Genomic DNA, 22,225 nt, shown 5'->3' with positions numbered 1-22,225 from the left:
ACGCAGACACGGGGAGAATGTGCAAACTCCACACAGACAGTGACCCGAGCCGGGAATCGAACCCAGGTCCCTGGAGCTGTGAAGCAGCAGTGCTAATCACTGTGCTACCGTGTTGCCCGTGCCGTGCTGCAACATACAGTGACCATGCCGGGAATCGAACCCGGGTGAGGCCACCTATCCTCGCCTCTTCATCTTCCCATTGGCACTGGACTAAATCCTGGTCTCTCCAACTAATGGAAACATCTTCTCCACGTCCGCCCTATCCAGGCCTTTCAGTATTCTGTAAGTTTCAATGAGATTCCGCACACCACCCCTCCCCACCCCCACTCCCTCCCACATCCTTCTAAACTCCATCGAGTGCAGACCCAGAGTCCTCAAACGCTCCTCATACCTCAAGCTTTTCATTCCCGGGATCGTTCTCATGAACCTCCTCTGGACCCTCTCCAGGGTCCAGCGGGGGCGCAGTGGTTAGCACTGTTGCCTCAAAGTGCCAGGGACCCGGGTTCAATTCCGGCTTTGTGTCACTATCTGTGTGACACGGTACGGCACGGTAGCACAGTGGTTAGCACTGCTGCTTCACTGCTCCAGGGACCCGGGTTCGATTCCCGGCTCGGGTCACTGTCTGTGTGGAGTTTGCACATTCTCCTCGTGTCTGCGTGGGTTTCCTCCGGGTGCTCCGGTTTCCTCCCACAGTCCAAAGATGTGCGGGTTAGGTTGATTGGCTATGCTAAAATTGCCCCTTAGTGTCCTGGGATGCGTAGGTTAGAGGGATTAGCGGGTAAAATATGTAGGGATATGGGGGTAGGGCCTGGGTGGGATTGTGGTCGGTGCAGACTCGATGGGCCGAATGGCCTCTTTCTGTACTGTAGGGTTTCTATGATTTCTATGTGTGGAGTTTGCATGTTCTTCCAGTATCTGCGTGGGTTCCTCCGGGTGCTCCGGTTTCCTCCCACAGTCCGAAAGATGTGTAGGTGGATTGGCCATACTAAATTGCCCCTTAGTGTCCAAAGATGTGCAGGTTAGGTGGATTGGCCATGCTAAATTGTCCCTTAGTATCCAAAGATGTCCAGGTTAGGTGGATTGGCCATGCTAAATTGCCCCTTAGTGTCCAAAGATGTCCAGGTTAGGTGGATTGGCCATGCTAAATTGCCCCTTAGTGTCCAAAGATGTGCGGGTTAGGTGGATTGGCCATGCTAAATTGCCCCTTAGTGTCCAAAGATTGCGGGTTAGGTGGATTCATAGAATCATAGAATCCCTACAGTACAGAAGGAGGCCATTCGACCCATCGAGTCTGTACCGACCACAATCCCACCTAGGCCCGATTCCAGTAACCACACATATCTACCCTGCTAATCTCCCTGATACTAAGGATCAATTTAACATGGCCAATCAACCCGCACACCTTTGGAGTGGCCGTGCTAAATTGCCCCTTAGTGTCAAGAGGAATTGACGGTAAATACGTGGGGTTACAGGGATAGGGCCTGGGTGGGATTGTGCAGGATCGGTGCAGGCTTGATGGGCCGAATGGCCTCCTTCTGCACTGTAGTAATTCTAGATACGGGGCCCAAAATTGCTCACAATACTCCAAATGGGGTCTGACCAGAGCCTTACACAACCTCAGCCGTACATCCCTGCTCTTCCATTCTAGCCCTCTCGAAATGAATGCTAACATTGCATTTTCCTTCCTAACTGCCAAATGAACCTGCAAAGTTAGCCTTCCAAGAATCCCAAATCAGGATTCCCAAGTCCCATTGCACTTCCAATTTCTGAATTCTCTCCCCGTTTAGAAAATAGTCCAAGCTTCTATTCTTCTTCGTGACTAATCTGAAATTGCGGCCTCGGGGTTTTATAATCTTTCCTTCCCCCCCCCCCCCCCCCCTACCACCGCGTTGTGTAAACGGGTTCTCTTCTCTCTGCCTGATCTGTCAAACCCCTTACAGATTCTCCGAGACCCTCTCACCTTCTCAGTTTCTGAGGAGCCAGCCCATCCCCCTCACTAATCCGTTCCCCCCGCTCACCCCCCCGCCCCCCCCCCCCCCCCCCCCCCCCAGCCTGTTCAGCCCTTCCTGATCGACCAATCCTCTCAGTTCTGGGATTGTCTTCCGCAAACCTTCATTTTTTTGCCTTCTCTGATTCCATTTTGTAAAGGGGCTGGAGTCTAGGAGGGGGGAGAGGGGTCAGGGGAGGAGGAGGAGATGGGGATAGAGATGCGGTAGGTGGTGCGTCGACGAGGGGAAGATGGTGGAGACATTAGGAAGGCCATACTTGGATTACAGTTCTGGTCACCCTATTATAGAAAGGATATTATTAAACTAGAAAGAGTGCAGAAAAGATTTACTAGGATGCTCCCGGGAGTTGATGGTTTGAGTTATAAGGAGAGGCTGGATAGACTGGGACTTTTCTCTTTGGAGTGTAGGAGGCTGAGGGGTGATCTTATAGAGGTCTATAAAATAATGAGGGGCACAGATCAGCTAGATAGTCAGTATCTTTTCCCAAAGGTAGGGGAGTCTAGGTTTAAGGTGAGAGGGGAGAGATACAAAAGTGTCCAGAGGGGCAATTTTTTCACAGAGGGTGGTGAGTGGGCGGCATGGAAAAGTTGGGCCGAAGTGCCTGTTTCCATGCTGTAAACCTCAATGTGACTCTGAGTGCGGGAGATGGTGGGAAGGAAGAGGGGAAGGGGGTGGGGTGGTGGGGAGGGGGAGATGGTGGGAATGAGGAGGGGGTTGGGAGGGGGAGATGGTGGGAATGAGGAGAGGGAAATGGTGGGGAGAGGGAGATGGTGGGGGGGGGAAATGGTGGGAATGAGGAGAGAAAGATGGTGGGGAGAGGGAGATGGTGGGGAGAGGGAGATGGTGGGAGGGGAGGAAGGTTTGTTGGGGGGAGGGGGAGATGGTGGTGGGGAGGGGAGTTTGTGGGGGGGAGGGGGAGATGGTGGGGGGGGAGTTTGTGGGGGGGAGGGGGAGATGGTGGTGGGGAGGGGAGTTTGTGGAGGAGGGGGAGATGATGGAGGGAGGGGGAGATGGTGGGGAGGAGGTTAGTTTGTGGAGGAGGGGGAGGAGGAAGGAGACTGGGTGGTGGGGAGGAGTGGAGATGGTGAGGGGAAAGGGAAAAAGACACAGGGGTGTAGGATGGGAAGGCGAGATCGAGGAAGGGGTCGAGATGGGGTGGATGAAAGCTGAGAGGGGGTGGTACTGAGACACTCAATTCCATTTCTTCCCCCTGTCCTCCCATCCCCCCCCCTCCCATACCCAGGGTGACGGCCTCATCTGGGCCGGCGGGTGTGGAGCGCTGTATGGGGTACGGGGAGGCTTGCTGTGAACGTGGCACTGAAAGATGTGGTCCCGGAGTCAGTTGAGTGACGGGACCACTGCATCGTCTTTGCGCCAGACACCCTTTCACCCCCACCGGTAGAGACCCCGATCGTAGAGTAGCGCCCTTGCAACTCAATCGACGATGGTATGCTTCATTTTTAGCCGAATATGATTGTGGGGGAGCATTTGGGGAAGTGGGATCATCACGTAATTCTGTTCCATTCAAGTATTTCTGGGCAGGGGCACAGATCAGGTCAGAGGCGAAAATGCCCCAAAGGTGGTCACCACAACCCCCCGCCACACTCTGTCACCCCAGCCTCTGACCAACCATTCGGCTAGGAATCGCCCCTGGCACGGGGAAGTCCGGAGAATATCAACCAACTGGCGAGGGAAGATGTGGCTGACGATGGGTTTTTACGATGAAAGTTCCTCCCACTCTCTCTCTCCAACGAGGCATTGGGTAGACCAATAGGTTGGAAACTGTCCTGCTAAACTCTGGGATCCATCCCAGAGAGAAGGGCTGATGGGTTTCTTCTCTGTCTCTCTCTCTCTCTCCAGCCTCTGGGTAAGATGAAGCTACAGGAATCCATCAATATCCCACCCAGCCGCAGAGGTGTTTTGATGTAAATCTATCTGTAACGGCCAGTAAAAGCAGTCTTTAGTCCGTGAGAGGCTGAGTTGTTGCATATAAAGCTTTGTGAGAATTAAAAGTCCATTAACGAACCCTCTCCGGTTGTGTGCTCATTTCCTCAGAGATAATGTCTGGTTTAAATTTCAAACAATGCTTGTCAGTTAACTGTCAGCCAGTTATCAACTGGTGCACTCTCTATGGCCATGCCCCAGTCAGTCACTGTCAACCATTGCATTCGCCACAGCGACGCCTCTACCAATCAGAGTCTGCCAACCAATCGGCATTCATCTTCCCTTGCAAAATATAATTGCCATTCTCCCCGCTGAAATTGAGTGTTCTTGCAAACTGTCCTGATACGTGCTGGCGTAAAGCTTCAACAGGGAGGTCTTTTCTCAGCAATACTCGGAGACTACTTGGCTACTGCAGAGCACCCACTGTCACACAGCTCGAGAGGGGCTGACTGGGCTCATGGGGATCGATGGAGCAGGAATGTTCCGGGTGTACCTCTGGTGTTACGGTATATGGAGGCAGCGAGTCCAAGATTTATACATTCGAACACCAAGCTCCCTCAGCACTTCGCTCATCTGCAGTTCTCTCTTCATTTAGATAATAATCTGCCATTTGATACCGCCTAGCAAAGTGCATGGCCTCACACTTCCCCACGCTAAACTTCATCTGCCAGGTTTTCATCCAGTCACCCGATCTATCTATCTATCTATCTCCCGTTGCAGAATCGCAATAACCTCATCACAACCTGTCCTTCCACCCATCTTCATATCATCGGCAAATTGGGAAACCTTACCTTCTGTTCCTCCCTCCAGGTTATTAATCATAGAATCCCTACAGCGCAGAAGGATGCCATTCGGCTCATCGAGACTGCACCGAGCACAATCCCACCTCGGCCCTATCACCATAACTCCACCTATTTACCCTGCTAATCACGGCCAATCCACCAAACCTGTACATCTTTGGACACTAAGGGGCAATTTAGCATAGCCAATCCACCTAACCCACACATCTTTGGACACTAAGGGGCAATTTAGCATGGCCAATACACCTAACCTGCACATCTTTGGACACTAAGGGGCAATTTAGCATAGCCAATACACCTAACCTGCACATCTTTGGACACTAAGGGGCAATTTACCATGGCCAATACACCTCACCTGCACATCTTTGGACACTAAGGGGCAATTTAACATAGCCTATCCCCCTAACCCACACATCTTTGGACACGAAGAGGCAATTTAGCATAGCCAATACACCTAACCTGCATATCTTTGGACACTAAGGGGCAATTTAGCATGGCCAATACACCTAACCTGCACATCTTTGGACACTAAGTGGCAATTTAGCAGGACCAATGCACCTAAGTTGCACATCTTTGGACACTAAGGGGCAATTTAGCACGGCCAATGCACTTGACCTGCACATTTTCTGACACAAAGGGGCAACTTGGCATAGCCAATGCACCTAACCTATATGTCTCTGGACACTAAGGGGCAATTTAGCATGGCTAATCCACCTAACTTGTACATCTTTGGACATTAAGGGGCAATTTACCACGCCCAATCAACCTAACCTACTAGTGGTAAGCCACGATGACCGGATCTCCAGAGCTGGGTTCGTCCCTGTGGCTCAGAAGGGAAGGGGAAGGAGAGCAATAGTTATTGGGGACTCGGCAGTTAGAGGGACAGATAGGAGGTTCTGTGGCAGTGAAAGAGACTCACGGATGGTATGTTGCCTCCCGGGTGCCAGGATCCGTGACGTCTCGGACCGTGTTTTCAGGATCCTTAAGGGGGAGGGGGAACAGTCACAGGTCGTGGGACACATCGGTATCAACGACATGGGTAAGAGAAGGGACGGGGATTTAAATCAGGAATTTAGGGAGCTAGGGTGGAAGCTGAGAGCCAGGACAAACCATGTTGTCATCTCCGGTTTGTTGCCGGTGCCACGGGATAGCGAGTTGAGGAACAGGGAGAGAGTGCAGATAAACACGTGGCTGCAGGGATGGTGTAGGAGGGAGGGTTTCAGTTACATGGATAATTGGAGCACATTCTGGGGAAGGTGGGACCTGTACAAACAGGACGGTTTGCACCTGAACCAGAGGGGCACCAATATCCTGGGAGGGAAATTTGCTACGGCTCTTCGGGGGGGTTTAAACTAATTTGTCAGGGGGATGGGAAAAGGAGCTGTAGTCCAGAAGCCAGTGTTGAGTGCAGTGAGGTACTGAGGAGGGTATCAAGGTCGCAGGAGTGTACCGGCAGACAGGAAGGTGGGTTGAAGTGTGTCTACTTCAAATGCAAGGAGCATCCGGAATAATGTAGGTGAACTTGGAGCGTGGATTGGTACTTGGGACTACGATGTTGTGGCCATTACGGAGACGTGGGTAGAACAAGGACAGGAATGGTTGTTGGACGTTCCGGGGTATAGATGTTTCACTCAGTGTAGGGAAGCTGGTAAAAGAGGTGGAGGAGCAGCATTGTTAATCAAGGATAGTTTAACGGCTGCGGAAAGGCAGTTCGAAGGGGATCTGACTACTGAGGTAATATGGGCTGAAGTTAGAAATAGGAAAGGAGCGGTCACGTTGTTGGGGGTTTTCTATAGGCCCCCAAATGGTAATAGAATTGTGGAGGAAGAAATTGCAAAGCAGATTATGGATAGGTGTGGAGGTCACAGGGTAGTTGTCATGGGGGGCTTTAACTTTCCAAATATTGATTGGAACCTTTATAGGTCGAATAGTTCGGATGGGACAGTTTTTGTGCAGTGTGTGCAGGAGGGTTTCCTGACACAATATGTGGATAGGCCGACAAGAGGTGGGGTCACATTGGCCTTGGTACTGGGAAATGAACCGGGCCAAGTGTTAGATTTGGTTGTGGGAGAGCACTTTGGAGATAGTGACCACAATTCGGTGTCTTTTGTTATTGCAATGGAGAGGGATAGGGCTGTACGGCAGGGCAAGGTTTACAATTGGGGGAGAGGTAATTATGATGCGATTAGGCAAGAATTGGGGAGCATAAGATGGGAACAGAAACTGTCAGGGAAAGGCACAAATGAAAAGTGGAACTTGTTCAAGGAACAAATACTGGGTGTCCTTGATAGGTATGTCCCTGTCAGGCAGGGAGGAAATGGCCGAGTGAGGGAACCATGGTTCACAAAAGAGGTTGAATGTCTTGTCAAGAGGAAAAAGGAAGCGTATCTAAGGATGAGAAAACAAGGTTCAGTTGGGTCGCTTGAGTGTTACAAGGTAGTAAGGAATGAGACAAAAAAAGGGCTTAAGAGAGCTAGGAGGGGGCATGAGAAGTCCTTGGCAGGTCGGATCAAGGAAACCCCCAAGGCTTTTTACTCTTATGTGAGAAATAAAAGAATGACCAGGGTGACGTTAGGGCCGGTCAAGGATAGTAGTGGGACCTTGTGTATGGAGTCACAAGAGATAGGAGAGGCGATGAATGAATACTTTTCTTCAGTGTTCACCAAGGAGAGGGACCATGTTTTTGAGGATGAGAGTGGGATACAGGCTGATAGGCTGGAGGAGGTAGATGTTCTGAGGGAAGGTATATTAGCAATTTTGAAAAACCTGAGGGTCGACAAGTCCCCTGGGCCAGATGGGGTATATCCTAGGATTGTTTGGGAGGCAAGAGATGAGATTGCAGAGCCTTTGGCTTTGATTTTTGGGTCCTCACTTTCCACGGGGATTGTGCCAGAGGATTGGAGAGTGGCGAATGTTGTTCCTCTGTTCAAGAAAGGAAATAGGAATGACCCTGGTAAAATTAATGGAAAAGGTCCTGAGGGATAGGATTTATGACCATTTGGAAAGATGCAGCTTAATCCGGGATAGTCAGCACGGATTCGTGAAGGGTAAGTCTTGCCTCACAAATTTGATTGAATTCTTTGAGGAGGTAACTAAGTGTTGATGAAGATAGAGCAGTTGATGTCGTATACATGGATTTTAGTAAGGCGTTTGATAAGGTTCCCCATGGTAGGCTCATGAAGCAAGTAAGGAGGTGTGGGATAGAGGGAAATTTGGCCGATTGGATAAGTAACTGGCAGTCTGATCGAAGACAGAGGGTGGTGGTGGATGGAAAATTTTCAGACTGGAGACCAGTTACCAGCGGTGTACCACAGGGATCAGTGCTGGGTCCTCTGCTATTTGTGATTTTTATCAATGACTTGGAGGAGGGGGCTGAAGGGTGGATCAGTAAATTTGCTGATGACACCAAGATTGGTGGAGTAGTGGATGAGGTGGAGGGCTGTTGTAGGCTGCAGAGAGACATTGATAGGATGCAGAGCTGGGCCGAAAAATGGCAGATGGAGTTTAACCCTGATAAGTGCGAGGTGATTCATTTTGGTAGGACAAATTTGAATGCGGATTACAGGGTCAACGGCAGGGTTCTGAGGAATGTAGAGGAACAGAGAGATCTTGGGGTTCATATCCACAGATCTCTGAATGTTGCCACTCAGGTGGATAGAGCTGTGAAGAAGTCCTATAGTGTGTTGGCGTTCATTAACAGGGGGTTGGAGTTTAAGAGCCGTGGGGTTATGCTGCAACTGTACAGGACCTTGGTGAGACCACATTTGGAATATTGTGTGCAGTTCTGGTCACCTCACTATAAGAAGGATGTGGAAGCGCTGGAAAGAGTGCAGAGGAGATTTACCAGGATGCTGCCTGGTTTGGAGGGTAGGTCTTATGAGGAAAGGTTGAGGGAGCTAGGGCTGTTCTCTCTGGAGCGGAGGAGGTTGAGAGGAGACTTGATAGAGGTTTATAAGATGATGAGGGGGATAGATAGAGTGAACGTTCAGAGACTATTTCCTCGGGTGAATGTCGCTGTTACTCGGGGGCATAACTATAGGGTTCATGGTGGGAGATATAGGAAGGATATCAGAGGTAGGTTCTTTACTCAGAGAGTGGTTGAGGTGTGGAATGGACTGCCTGCAGTGATAGTGGAGTCAGACACTTTAGGAACTTTCAAGCGGTTATTAGGTAGGCACATGGAGCACACCAGGATGATAGGGAGTGGGATAGCTTCATAGAAATCATAGAATCCCTACAGTATAGAAAGAGGCCATTCGGCCCATCGAGTCTGCATCGACCACAATCCCACCCAGGCCCTACCCCCATATCCCTACATATTTTACCCGTTAATCCCTCTAATCTACGCATCCCAGGACTCTAAGGGGCAATTTTTAGCATGGCCAATCAACCTAACCCGCACGTCTTTGGACTGTGGGAGGAAACCGGAGCACCCGGAGGAAACCCACGCAGACACGAGGAGAATGTGCAAACTCCACACAGACAGTGACCCAAGCCGGGAATCGAACCCAGGTCCCTGGAGCTGTGAAGCAGCAGTGCTAACCACTGTGCCGCCTACGATCAAGCTTGATCTTGGTTTCGAACAAAGCTCGGCACAACATCGAGGGCCGAAGGGCCTATACTGTGCTGTACTGTTCTATGTTCCAACCTGCACATCTTTGGACAATGAGGGGCAATTTAGCATGGCCAATCCACCTAACCTGCACATCTTTGGACACTAAGGGACAATTTAGCATGGCCAATCCACCTAACCTGCACATCTTTGGACACTAAGGGGACAATTTAGCATGGCCAATCCACCTAACCTGCACATCTTTGGATACTAAGGGACAATTTAGCATGGCCAATCCACCTAACCTACACATCTTTGGACAATGAGGGGCAATTTAGAATGGCCAATCCATCTAACCTGCACATCTTTGGACACTAAGGGACAATTTAGCATGGCCAATCCACCTAACCTGCACATCTTTGGACACTAAGGGGACAATTTAGCATGGCCAATCCACCTAACCTGCACATCTTTGGATACTAAGGGACAATTTAGCATGGCCAATCCACCTAACCTACACATCTTTGGACAATGAGGGGCAATTTAGAATGGCCAATCCATCTAACCTGCACATCTTTGGACACTAAGGGACAATTTAGCATGGCCAATCCACCTAACCTGCACATCTTTGGACAATGAGGGGCAATTTAGAATGGCCAATCCACCTAACCTGCACATCTTTGGACACTAAGGGACAATTTAGCATGGCCAATCCACCTAACCTGCACATCTTTGGACACTAAGGGACAATTTAGCATGGCCAATCCACCTAACCTACACATTTTTGGACACTAAGGGGCAATTTAGCATGGCCACTCCCCCTATCTGAAAGAAGGACAAAAGTAATTTGACGTCCAATTCCTAGAGGCCACAAGCAGTTCCATCTGAACAAAATAGTGTGTACAGTTCTGGGTGCCACACTTTAGGAAGGATATGAACGCACTGCAGAGAGAGAGAGAGAGAAGAGAGAGGGCCTGTACTGCGCTGTAATGTTCTACGTTCTATGTTATTTTTCGGGCTGGAGAAAGGTTCGTAGCGGTGTTACCCAGGGGTCAGTATTGGGACCCTTGCTTTCTTTCCTGCTGCCGTCGACTTTTGAATGGACCTGCCATATTAAGCTTATCTTTCTCTACGCCCTAGCTAGGACAGTAACACTGTGGTCGGCGTGCTGGCACAGTGGTTAGCACTGCTGCCTCACAGCGCCAGGGACCCGGGTTCAATTCCCGGCTCGGGTCACTGTCTGTGTGGAGTCTGCACGTTCTCCCCGTGTCTGCGTGGGTTTCCTCCGGGTGCTCCGGTTTCCTCCCACAGTCTGAAAGACGTGCTGGTTAGGGTGTCATTGGCCGTGGTAAATTCTCCCTCAGTGTCACCCGAACAGGCGCCGGAGTGTGGCGACTAGAGGATTCTCATATTAACAGTATTAATGCAAGCCTACTTGCACCCTCACTTTCCTTCTCTCCTATGTACTCTATGAACGGTATGCTTTGTCTGTATAGCGCGCAAGAAACAATTGTTTGGATTTAGTATCAGTTGTTTGGATTTAATATCAGTTGTTTGGGTTTAATATCAGGTTTTTGGGTTTAATATCAGTTGTTTGGATTTAGTATCAGTTGTTTGGGTTTAATATCAGTTTTTTGGGTTTAATATCAGTTGTTTGGATTTAGTATCAGTTGTTTGGGTTTAATATCAGTTGTTTGGATTTAATATCAGTTGTTTGGATTTAGTATCTGTTGTTTGGGTTTAATATCAGTTGTTTGGGTTTAATCTCAGTTGTTTGGATTTAGTATCAGTTGTTTGGATTTAATATCAGTTGTTTGGGTTTAATCTCAGGTTTTTGGGTTTAATATCAGTTGTTTGGGTTTAATATCAGTTGTTTGGATTTAGTATCTGTTGTTTGGGTTTAATATCAGTTGTTTGGGTTTAATCTCAGTTGTTTGGATTTAATCTCAGTTGTTTGGATTTAATATCAGTTGTTTGGATTTAGTATCAGTTGTTTGGGTTTAATATCAGTTGTTTGGGTTTAATCTCAGTTGTTTGGATTTAGTATCAGTTGTTTGGATTTAATATCAGTTGTTTGGGTTTAATCTCAGGTTTTTGGGTTTAATATCAGTTGTTTGGATTTAGTATCAGTTGTTTGGGTTTAATATCAGTTGTTTGGGTTTAATCTCAGTTGTTTGGATTTAATATCAGTTGTTTGGATTTAGTATCAGTTGTTTGGATTTAGTATCAGTTGTTTGGGTTTAATCTCAGTTGTTTGGGTTTAATATCAGTTGTTTGGATTTAGTATCAGTTGTTTGGGTTTAATATCAGTTGTTTGGATTTAGTATCAGTTGTTTGGGTTTAATATCAGTTGTTTGGGTTTAATATCAGTTGTTTGGGTTTAATATCAGTTGTTCTGGGTTTAATCTCAGTTGTTCTGGGTTTAATATCAGTTGTTTGGGTTTAATCTCAGTTGTTTAGGTTTAATCTCAGTTGTTTGGGTTTAATATCAGTTGTTAATATCAGGGATTTGTTCCCAGGAGCAGGCTGAGGGTAAGAGAGTGGGTTTTCTGACTTTAATTAATTATTTATTTTTTTGTTTCCTTACACTCTTATTAACTTTTCACTGTCTTACTTGACATAAAGTGTCCAGTATGAGTGTGAAACCAGTGTGTTGTTCCCAGTGTAGGATGTGGGAGGTCCTGGAGGCATCTGGCCTCCCGGACATCCACATCTGTGAGGGGTGTGTCGAGCTGCGGTTCCTGAGGGACCGTGTTAGGGAGCTGGAACTGCAGCTCGAGGATCTTAGGCTGATGAGGGAGAATGAGGAGGTGATAGACAAGAGCTATCATCAGGTGGTCACACCAGGGCAACGGGAGGAGGCCAAGTGGGTGATGGCCAGGAAGGGTAAGGCTAGGGTGGTTGAGAGCACCCCAGTGGATTTGCCCCTGCACAACAAGTACTCCTGCTTGAGTACTGCTGGGGGGGACAGCCCGCCTGGGGGAAGCAGCAGTGGCCGTGTCTCCGCAGTGGAGTCCAGCCCTGTAACTCAGAGGGCTAAGGAAAAGAGGAGGAAGGCGGTATTAATCGGGGACTCGATGGTGAAGGGGACAGACAGGCGTTTCTGCGGAGGTAGGCGGGATTCTCGCATGGTGGTCTGCCTCCCTGGGGCCGGGATCCAGGATGTCGCTAGTCGCGTCCCGGAAATCCTGAGGTGGGAGGGAGAGGAGCCTGAGGTAGCGGTACATATTGGTACCGCTGATGTGGGTAGGAAGGGAGAAGGGGTCATGAAAAGGGAGTACAGGGAATTAGGGAGACAGCTGAGAAAGAGGAAAGCAAAGGTAGTAATCTCAGGATTACTGCCTGTGCCACGGGAAGGTGAGGGCAGGAATGGAATGAGGTGGAAGATGAATGTGTGGCTGAGGGACTGGTGCAGGGGGCAGGGATTCAGGTTCCTGGACCATTGGGACCTCTTTAGGGGCAGGGGTGATCTGTATACAAAAAACGGGTGGAACTTGAATCACACGGGGACCAATATCCTGGCCGGTAGGTTGGCTAAAGTTACTGGGGAGAATTTAAACTAGATAGGTTGGGGGGAGGGGAGCTAGAAGAGTTGACTAGGATCAAGGAACTAATTGATGGGGTGGAGGATGCAGGGGTAAGGGGAATTACAAAATTAATGGTAGAGGAGAGGGTGCAAGTGAATGAAGGCGGTAATTTAGATAAGGGAGTAGAGGGAGAGGGTGTTCGCGACTCATCAAAGCGGGTCCAGATAAAAGCTGGAATAAGGACACTTTGCCTGAATGCACGAAGCATTCGGAACAAGGTATATGAGTTGATGGTGCAAATCAGCACGAGTGGGTACGATCTAGTGGCCATTACAGAAACGTGGCTGAAAGGTGACCAGGACTGGGAGATGAATATCCAGGGGTATCAGGCGTTTAGGAAGAATAGACAGGAAGGAAAAGGTGGTGGGGTCGCGCTATTAATAAGAGATAATATCAGGGTAGTACTGAGGGATGACATAGGCTCTGAGGAACAAAACGTGGAATCATTATGGGTAGAGATGAGGAATAGTAGAGGGAGAAAGACACTAGTAGGTGTGGTATATAGGCCCCCAAATAATAATGTTGAGGTGGGGAGGGCTATAAACAAGCAGATAAGGGATGCGTGTAAAAACGGAACGGCAATAATCATGGGGGACTTCAACATGCACATTGACTGGCAGACTCAAGTCGGTAAGGGTGGAATGGAGGAAGAGTTCTTAGAATGCTGTCGGGATAGTTTCCTTGAACAGCATGTTACGGAACCGACGAGGGAACGAGCTATTTTGGATCTGGTATTGTGTAACGAGGTAGGTAGAATTAAGGATCTTATTGTGAAGGACCCTCTTGGGTCTAGTGACCACAATATGGTCGAATTTCTGATTCAGATGGAAGAGGAGAAAGTTTGGTCCCAAACCAGTGTCCTCTGTTTGAACAGAGGGAAATATGATAGGATGAGGGATGAATTGGCTAAGGTAGACTGGGAGAGCAGGCTGGCAGGTAGGATAGCTGAGGAACAGTGGAGGATTTTTAAGGAGATCCTTTTCAGTTCTCAGCAAAAATATATTCCAGCAAAAAACAAGGATTGTAAGAAAAGGGAGAACCAGCCGTGGATAACGAAGGAAATAAAGGAGAGTATTAAAATAAAAACAGCTGCGTACAGAGTGGCCAAAAATAGTGGAGAAACAAGTGATTGGGAAAAATTTAAGAAACAACAAAGAGAGACTAAGAAAGCGATAAAGAAAGGAAGGATAGACTATGAAGCTAGGCTAGCAATTAATATAAAAAATGATAGTAAAAGTTTTTATAAATATATAAAAAGGAATAGAGTGGCTAGAGTGAATGTTGGACCCTTGGAGGACGAGAGGGGGGAGTTAATAGTGGGAAATGAGGATATGGCTGAGTCTTTAAATAAGTTTTTTGTGTCGGTCTTCACGGTGGAGGACACAAATAGTTTGCCAAATATTAACGATAGAGGGTTGGCAGCAGGAGAAATACTTAATACAATTAATGTTACCAGAGAGGCAGTGCTGGGTAGACTAATGGGACTGAAGGTGGACAAGTCCCCGGGTCCGGATGGAATGCATCCCAGGGTATTGAAAGAAATGTCAGAGGTAATAGTGGATGCGTTAGTGATTATTTATCAAAACTCGTTGCATTCTGGGGTAGTGCCGGTTGATTGGAAAACGGCTAATGTTACGCCGCTGTTTAAAAAAGGAAGGAGACAAAAGGCGGGTAACTATAGGCCGGTCAGCTTAACGTCTGTAGTAGGGAAAATGCTGGAATCCATTATTAAAGAGGAGATAGCAGGGCATCTGGATAGAAATGGTTCGATCAATCAGACGCAGCATGGATTCATGAGGGGAAAGTCGTGCTTGACGAACATGTTGGATTTTTATGAAGATGTGACTAGGGCGGTTGATGGAGGAGAACCGGTGGATGCGGTGTTTTTGGATTTCCAAAAGGCGTTTGATAAGGTGCCCCATAAAAGGCTACTGAAGAAGATTAGGGCACACGGAGTTGGGGGTAGTGTGTTAAAGTGGATTGGGGACTGGCTATCCGACAGGAAGCAAAGAGTCGGAATAAATGGGTGTTTTTCCGGTTGGAGGAAGGTAACTAGTGGCGTGCCGCAGGGATCGGTACTCGGGCCGCAACTATTTACCATTTATATAGATGATCTGGAGGAGGGGACGGAGTGTAGGGTAACGAAGTTTGCAGACGACACAAAGATAAGTGGAAAAGTGAATCGTGTGGAGGACGGAGAAGATCTGCAGAGAGATTTGGACAGGCTGAGTGAGTGGGCGAGGATATGGCAAATGGAGTATAACGTTGAGAAATGCGAGGTTATACACTTTGGAGGAAATAATAACAAATGGGATTACTATCTCAATGGAAACAAATTAAAACATGCTACCGTGCAAAGGGACCTGGGGGTCCTTGTGCATGAGACGCAAAAGCCCAGTCTGCAGGTACAACAGGTGATCAAGAAGGCAAATGGGATGTTGGCCTATATTGCGAAGGGGATAGAATATAAAAGCAGGGATGTCTTGATGCACCTGTACAGGGCATTGGTGAGGCCGCAGCTGGAATACTGTGTGCAGTATTGGTCCCCTTATATGAGGAAGGATATATTGGCATTGGAGGGAGTGCAGAGAAGGTTCACCAGGTTGATACCGGAGATGAGGGGTTTGGATTATGAGGAGAGGCTGAGGAGATTGGGTTTGTACTCGTTGGAGTTTAGAAGGATGAGGGGGGATCTTATGGAGACTTATAAGATAATGCAGGGGCTGGATAGGGTGGAGGCGGAGAGATTCTTTCCACTTAGTAAGGAAGTTAAAACTAGAGGACACAGCCTCAAAATAAAGGGGGGTCGGTTTAAGACAGAGTTGAGGAGGAACTTCTTCTCCCAGAGGGTGGTGAATCTCTGGAATTCTCTGCCCACTGAGGTGGTGGAGGCTACCTCGCTGAATATGTTTAAAGCGCGGATGGATGGATTCCTGATCGGTAAGGGAATTAAGGGTTATGGGGATCAGGCGGGTAAGTGGTACTGATCCACGTCAGATCAGCCATGATCTTATTGAATGGCGGGGCAGGCTCGAAGGGCTAGATGGCCTACTCCTGCTTCTATTTCTTATGTTCTTATGTTCTTAATACTTTTCACTGTATCCCAATACATGTGACAATAATAAATCAAATCAAATCAAAGGAGAGGTTTACAAGAGTGGCTCCAGGGATGAGAAACTCCGAGGATAATTCGGAGAGCTTGGGACTGTTCTCCTTGGAGAGAAGATTGGATAGAGACGTTCAAAATCATGAGCGAGTCCTGGTTAGGAGTAGACAGGGAGAAACTGCTCCCGCTCGGAAAAGGATCGGGAAAGAGAGGGCACGGATTGAAAGCGATTTGCAAAAGAATCGAATGCGATGTGAGAAAAAACTCTCTGATCCAGTGAGTGGTTGGGGTGTAGAATGCACTGTCTGGAAGTCTGGTGGAGGCAGGTCCAATCGGGGCATTCGAGAGGGAGTTAGATGGTCATTTGAATAGAAACAATGTGCAAGGGGGGCGGTTACGGTAGTGGAGGACATGCCCCTGTCTACATCAACGGGGACAAAGTGGAAAGGGCCGAGAGCTTCGAGTTTCTCGGTGTCCAGATCACCAACAACCTGTCCTGGTCCCCCCATGCCGACGCTATAGTTAAGAAAGCCCCCCAATTCCTCTACTTTCTCAGAAGACTAAGGAAATTCGGAATGTCCGCTACGACTCTCACCAACTTTTACAGATGCACCATAGAAAGCATTCTTTCTGGTTGTATCACAGCTCGGTATGGGCTCCTGCTCTGCCCAAGACCGCAAGAATCTACAAAGGGTCGTGAACAAAGCCCAGTCCAACCACTGACTCCGTCTACACTTCCCGCTACCTCAGAAAAGCAGCCATCATAATCAAGGACCCCACGCACCCCGGACATTCTCTCTTCCACCTTCTTCTGTCAGGAGAAAGATACAAAAGTCTGAGGTCACGCACCAACCGACTCAAGAACAGCTTCTTCCCTGCTGCTGTCAGACTTTTGAATGGACCTACCTCACATTAAGTTGATCTTTCTCTGCACCCTAGCTATGACTGTGACACTACATTCTGCACCCTCTCCTTTCCTTCTCTATGAACGGTATGCTTTGTTGGTATAGTGCGCAAGAAACATACTTTTCACTGTATGTTAATACATGTGACAATAATAAATCAAATCAAATCAAATGAGTCACAATGTTCATCTGGAGAGAGAGACAGGTCACTAATGGGCCAGACCGGGTGAGGACGGCAGATTTCCCCTTCCCCTAAAGGGAGGGAATATTAGCGAACTGGATGGCATTTGTTTTAACAACATTCAATGATAGTTGTCACGGTCATCATTACTAGGATTAGCGCCAAATGTACCGGATTTTATTTAAATTGAATTTTAAATTCCACCAGCTGCTGAACTGGGTGGTATTCAGTTTAAAAACAATCGATAATAATCGTCAAGGTCATTATTACTGGCATTAGTGCCAAATGTTCCGGATTTGATTTAAATTGAAGTTAAATTCCGCCAGCTTCCCTTGATGGGATTTGAACCTGTGTACGATCCCCACTCACCTCCCCCTGTGCATCTGTGTACACTACGCCATGCCATTCCCTTTCCCAAGCAGTATAACTTGTAAGAACAAGGAAAATTACAGCACAGGAACAGGCCCTTTGGCCCTCCAAGCCTGCACCGAACATGCTGTCCGACTGAACAAAAGCCCCCCATCCTTCCGGGGACCTCATCCCTCTATTCCCATCCTATTCATGTATTTGTCAAGACACCCCTTAAAAGTCACTATCTTTTCTGCTTCCGCTATCTCTCCTGGCAGCGAGTTCCAGGCTCCCACCATCCTCTGTGCAAAAAACTTGCCGCGAACATCTCCTTTAAACCTCGCCCTTCACATCTTAAACCTATGCTCCCCAGTAATGGACTCTTCCACCCCGAGAAAAAGCTTTTGACTATCCGCTCTGTCCATGCCTCTCATAATCTTGTAGACTTCTATCAGGTCGCCCTTCAACCTCCATCAGTCCAGTGAGAACAAACCAAGTTTCTCCAACCTCTCCTCATAGCTGATGCCCTCCATACCAGGCAACATCCTGGTAAATCTTTTCTGTACCCTCTCCAAAGCCTCCACATCCTTCTGGTAGTGTGGCGACCAGAATTGAACACTATATTCCAAGTGCGGCCTAACTAAGGTTCTATAAAGCTGCAACATGACTTGCCAATTTTTAAACACAATGCCCCGGCCGATGAAGGCAAGCATGCCGTATGCCTTCTTGACTACCTTCTCCACCTGCGTTGCCACTTTCAGTGACCTGTGTTTTTTTTTTACTCATTCGTGGGACATGGGCATCGCTGGCTGGGCCCAGCATTTATTGCCCATCCCTAGTTGCCCTTGGAGGGCAGTTGAGAGTCAACCACATTGCTGTGTGGCTCTGGAGTCACATGTAGGCCAGACCGGGTAAGGACGGCAGATTTCCCCTTTCCTAAAGGACATTAGTGAACCAGATGGGTTTTTCCGACAATAGACAAAGGTTTCCACCGTCATCAGTAGACTCACAATTCCAGATATTTTTTTATTATTGAATTAAAATTCTGCCGTGGGCGGGATTCGAACCCAGGACCCCAGAACATTAGCTGAGTTTCTGGATTAATAGTCTGGCGATAATACCACTCGGAGGCCATCGCTTCCCCTACCTGTACACCCAGATCCCTCTGCCTATCAATACTCTTCAGAGTTCTGCCATTTGCTGCGTATTTCCAAAATGCATCACCTCACATTTGTTATACTCTCTCTCTCTCCCTCTCTCTCTGAAGCTTGGCATTCTTGGCAAAGTGCTTGGCTAACATTTGATTAAGTTCAACAATTCCCGCAATCACTCAGCAATTTGTATTATTATTTAATTCAATATACTTAGGAAGATCGTGTAAAGCAGAACAAACTGATTGGGAGTCAGGGGATGGTGGGGATGGGTGGGGAGGAGGGTTGGTTGGAGGGTAGGTTGGAGGGTGAGCATCATTTGGGGAATGGGGAGGGTGAGCGTCATTGGGGGCGGGCAATTTGGAGGAATGGGGAGGGTGAGCGTCATTTGGGGTGGGCAATTTGGGGGAATGGGGTGGGTGAGCGTCATTTGGGGCGGGCAATTTGGGGGAATGGGGTGGGTGAGCGTCATTTGGGGTGGGCAATTTGGGGGAATGGGGTGGATGAGCATCATTTGGGTGGGCAATTTGGGGGAATGGGGTGGGTGAGCATCATTTGGGGCGGGCAATTTGGGGGAATGGGGTGGGTGAACATCATTTGGGGTGGGCAATTTGGGGGAATGGGGAGGGTGAGTGTCATTTGGGGGGGGCAATTTGGGGGAATGGGGTGGGTGAACATCATTTGGGGCGGGCAATTTGGGGGAATGGGGAGGGTGAGTGTCATTTGGGGTGGGCAATTTGGGGGAATGGGGTGGGTGAGTGTCATTTGGGGTGGGCAATTTGGGGGAATGGGGTGGGTGAGCATCATTTGGGGAATGGGGAGGGTGAGCGTCATTTGGGGTGGGCAATTTGGGGGAATGGGGTGGGTGAGTGTCATTTGGGGGGGCATTTGGGGGAATGGGGTGGGTGAGTGTCATTTGGGGGGGCATTTGGGGGAATGGGGTGGGTGAGTGTCATTTGGGGGGGCATTTGGGGGAATGTGGTGGGTGAGTGTCATTTGGGGGGGCATTTGGGGGAATGGGGTGGGTGAGCATCATTTGGGGGGGCATTTGGGGGAATGGGGTGGGTGAGTGTCATTTGGGGTGGGCAATTTGGGGGAATGGGGTGGGTGAGTGTCATTTGGGGTGGGCAATTTGGGGGAATGGGGTGGGTGAGCATCATTTTGGGGGGGCATTTGGGGGAATGGGGAGGGTGAGTGTCATTTGGGGAATGGGGAGGGTGAGCGTCATTTGGGGAATGGGGAGGGTGAGCGTCATTTGGGGAATGGGGAGGGTGAGCGTCATTTGGGGAATGGGGAGGGTGAGCGTCATTTGGGGTGGGCAATTTGGGGGAATGGGGAGGGTGAGTGTCATTTGCTGGGGGGACAATTTGGCAGAATGGGGAGGGTGAGCAGCATTAGGGGGACAATTTGGTGAATAGTATGGTGGAGGAGGAGGAGGGTTGATTGGAGGGTGAGCATCATTTGGGGAATGGGGAGGGTGAGTGTCATTTGATGGGGGGGCAATTTGGGGAATGGGGTGGGATGGGGGGGTAGATTAAAACTGTCCGTCTTGAAGCCTTTCAGGACATCTTCACGATCCGTTCGATCACGTAGTCCACCACGTCGGTGGAGGAGGCGTGTCCCCCGATGTCGGACGTGCGGGTCTTGGCGTCCCGGGCGGCCCTCAGGACGGCGTTGCGTATGAGGCTGGCGTGCCTGCCCAGCCGCAGGTGGTCCAGCATCAGGCAGCTGGCCAGCAGCATGGCGGTGGGGTTGGCCACGTTGCGGTTGGCCATGCGGGGGGCGGTGTTGCGGATGGCGGTCTGGAAGACAGCGCACCGGCGGCTGTAGCTGGCGCCCGGCACCAAGCCGGGGCCCCCTACCAGCCCGGCGCACAGGTTGTTGATCACCACCCCGTAGAGGCTGGGCGTCACCAAGACGTCGAACTGGCCGGGCCGCCTCACCAGCTGCATGGTGGCGTTGTCCACGATCACGTCGCTGAACTCAATCTCCGGGTAGCCGGCGGACACCTCCCGGCAGCACTCCATGAACAGCCCGTCCGCCAACTTCATGATGTTGGCCTTGTGCACCACGGCCAGCTGCCGACGGCCGTTCCGGCGGGCATAGCTGAAGGCGAGCTCGGCCAGCCTGGTGGAGCGCCGCCGGGTGATGATCTTCAGGCTCTCCACCACGCCGGGCACGCTCTCGTGTTCTAGGTGGGCGTACTCGCCCTCGGTGGTCTCCCGCACCACCACAATGTCCAGCTGCCCAGCCCGGGACGCCACGCCCGGCAGGCTGCGGTAGTGGTTGACGCTGGCAAAGAGGTCGAGCTCGGTACGGAACAGCACATTGAGCGAGCGGTGGTGGGCTGGCATCTTCTCCACCGAAGTCTCGAAGTTGCCCTTCAATGCCACCCGGTTGCGGCGGACCGCCGTGATGGCGGCGCCGATGTCCCTGCCGTCGGTGGCGCTGCTGTCCACACGCACCTCCTCGAAATCCACCGGCACGTGGATGGCCTCGAAGACTCGCTGGACGTGGCCCATCAGCTCAGGCCCCACGCCGTCGCCCGGGATGACGGTGACGGTGGCTCGGCCGCCATACAGCATGCTGTGTCGCGGCTGGTCAAGGGAGTAGCCTCTGACGGGCCCCCGGGCGCCGGGAGGCCTGGCGACGAGGAGCAGGCGGGAAAGCCACCTGAGGGCGGCCATTTGCTCAGAGTGGAGGAGGGAGAGAGGGGGGGGGGCTGGCGGGTGGGAGGCAAGAAACCGCCCCTGCCGGTTGGTGACGTCAGAGGCCCCGCCTACTACCCCACAGGCCCCACCCTATTGTGATGTCACCTAGTCCCTCCCCTGGCCGCTCAGGCCCTGCCCCATCCTATTGTGATGTCACCTAGTCCCTCCCCTGGCCGCTCAGGCCCTGCCCCATCCTATTGTGATGTCACCTAATCCCTCCCCCCCACCCTATCGTGACTTCACTGACTCCCCGCCCACTGACACTCAGGCCCCACCCAATCGTATTGTAACTTGACTGTGTGCCCGCCCGCCTGCACACAGGCCCCGTCCCACCCTATTGTGATGTCAATAGTTCCCTCCCCCCCCAACCCCACTCGCCTTGCCCCACCACACCCTGCTGTCAGGTGACCCGAGTGCCCGCCCACTTCCCCTCTGGCCCCGTCCCACCCTACTGTGATGTCACTGAGGTCCCGCCCACCACCCCAGTGGCCATCACCCTCCATTGTGATATGAGGATGATGCCGCTCACTCCCTCCCTCCCCCCTCACACAGCCTGCGCAACCCGCAGTGCCCATGCCATCCAATCCTGACCCATCCCACCCCACCCCCAATTGCAAAGCCATTCGGTTTCCTAGATGACCCCCCCCCCCCCCCCCGCCACCATCCGGACAATAACGCCACACGTTCCCCACAGGCGCCAACTTGGGTGCCACGCCCACTGCTAACTAGCGCTGGACCCGTTGCGCGAGGGGCTAAGCACGTGCGGTGAAGGCTCTACCTCAGGATGCACCTCCACCCCATCCCTTCCTCCCTACAACCCCAAACCACAGAGGGAATGGAATGGTCAAAGACATTGCCCCCTCCACCATATGGAGAGGATGGAACACTTCATTCAGCATCCACCGGCTCAGTATCTTATGTGTCCACATAA

The 22,225-nt window shown here is 50.2% G+C and overlaps 1 pseudogene; it reads right to left on the bottom strand.

Moving 5' to 3' along the window:
• Window positions 1-20,142: 20,142 nt before the first annotated feature.
• Window positions 20,143-21,270, bottom strand: LOC144486903 (isocitrate dehydrogenase [NAD] subunit gamma, mitochondrial pseudogene; annotated as a pseudogene).
• Window positions 21,271-22,225: the final 955 nt, after the last annotated feature.

This window comes from Mustelus asterias, unplaced genomic scaffold (assembly GCF_964213995.1).
Source record: "Mustelus asterias unplaced genomic scaffold, sMusAst1.hap1.1 HAP1_SCAFFOLD_510, whole genome shotgun sequence".
NCBI lineage: Eukaryota > Metazoa > Chordata > Chondrichthyes > Carcharhiniformes > Triakidae > Mustelus > Mustelus asterias.
The sequence above is the reverse complement of the archived record's forward strand: the minus strand, read 5'-3'. Positions and strand labels throughout refer to the sequence as shown.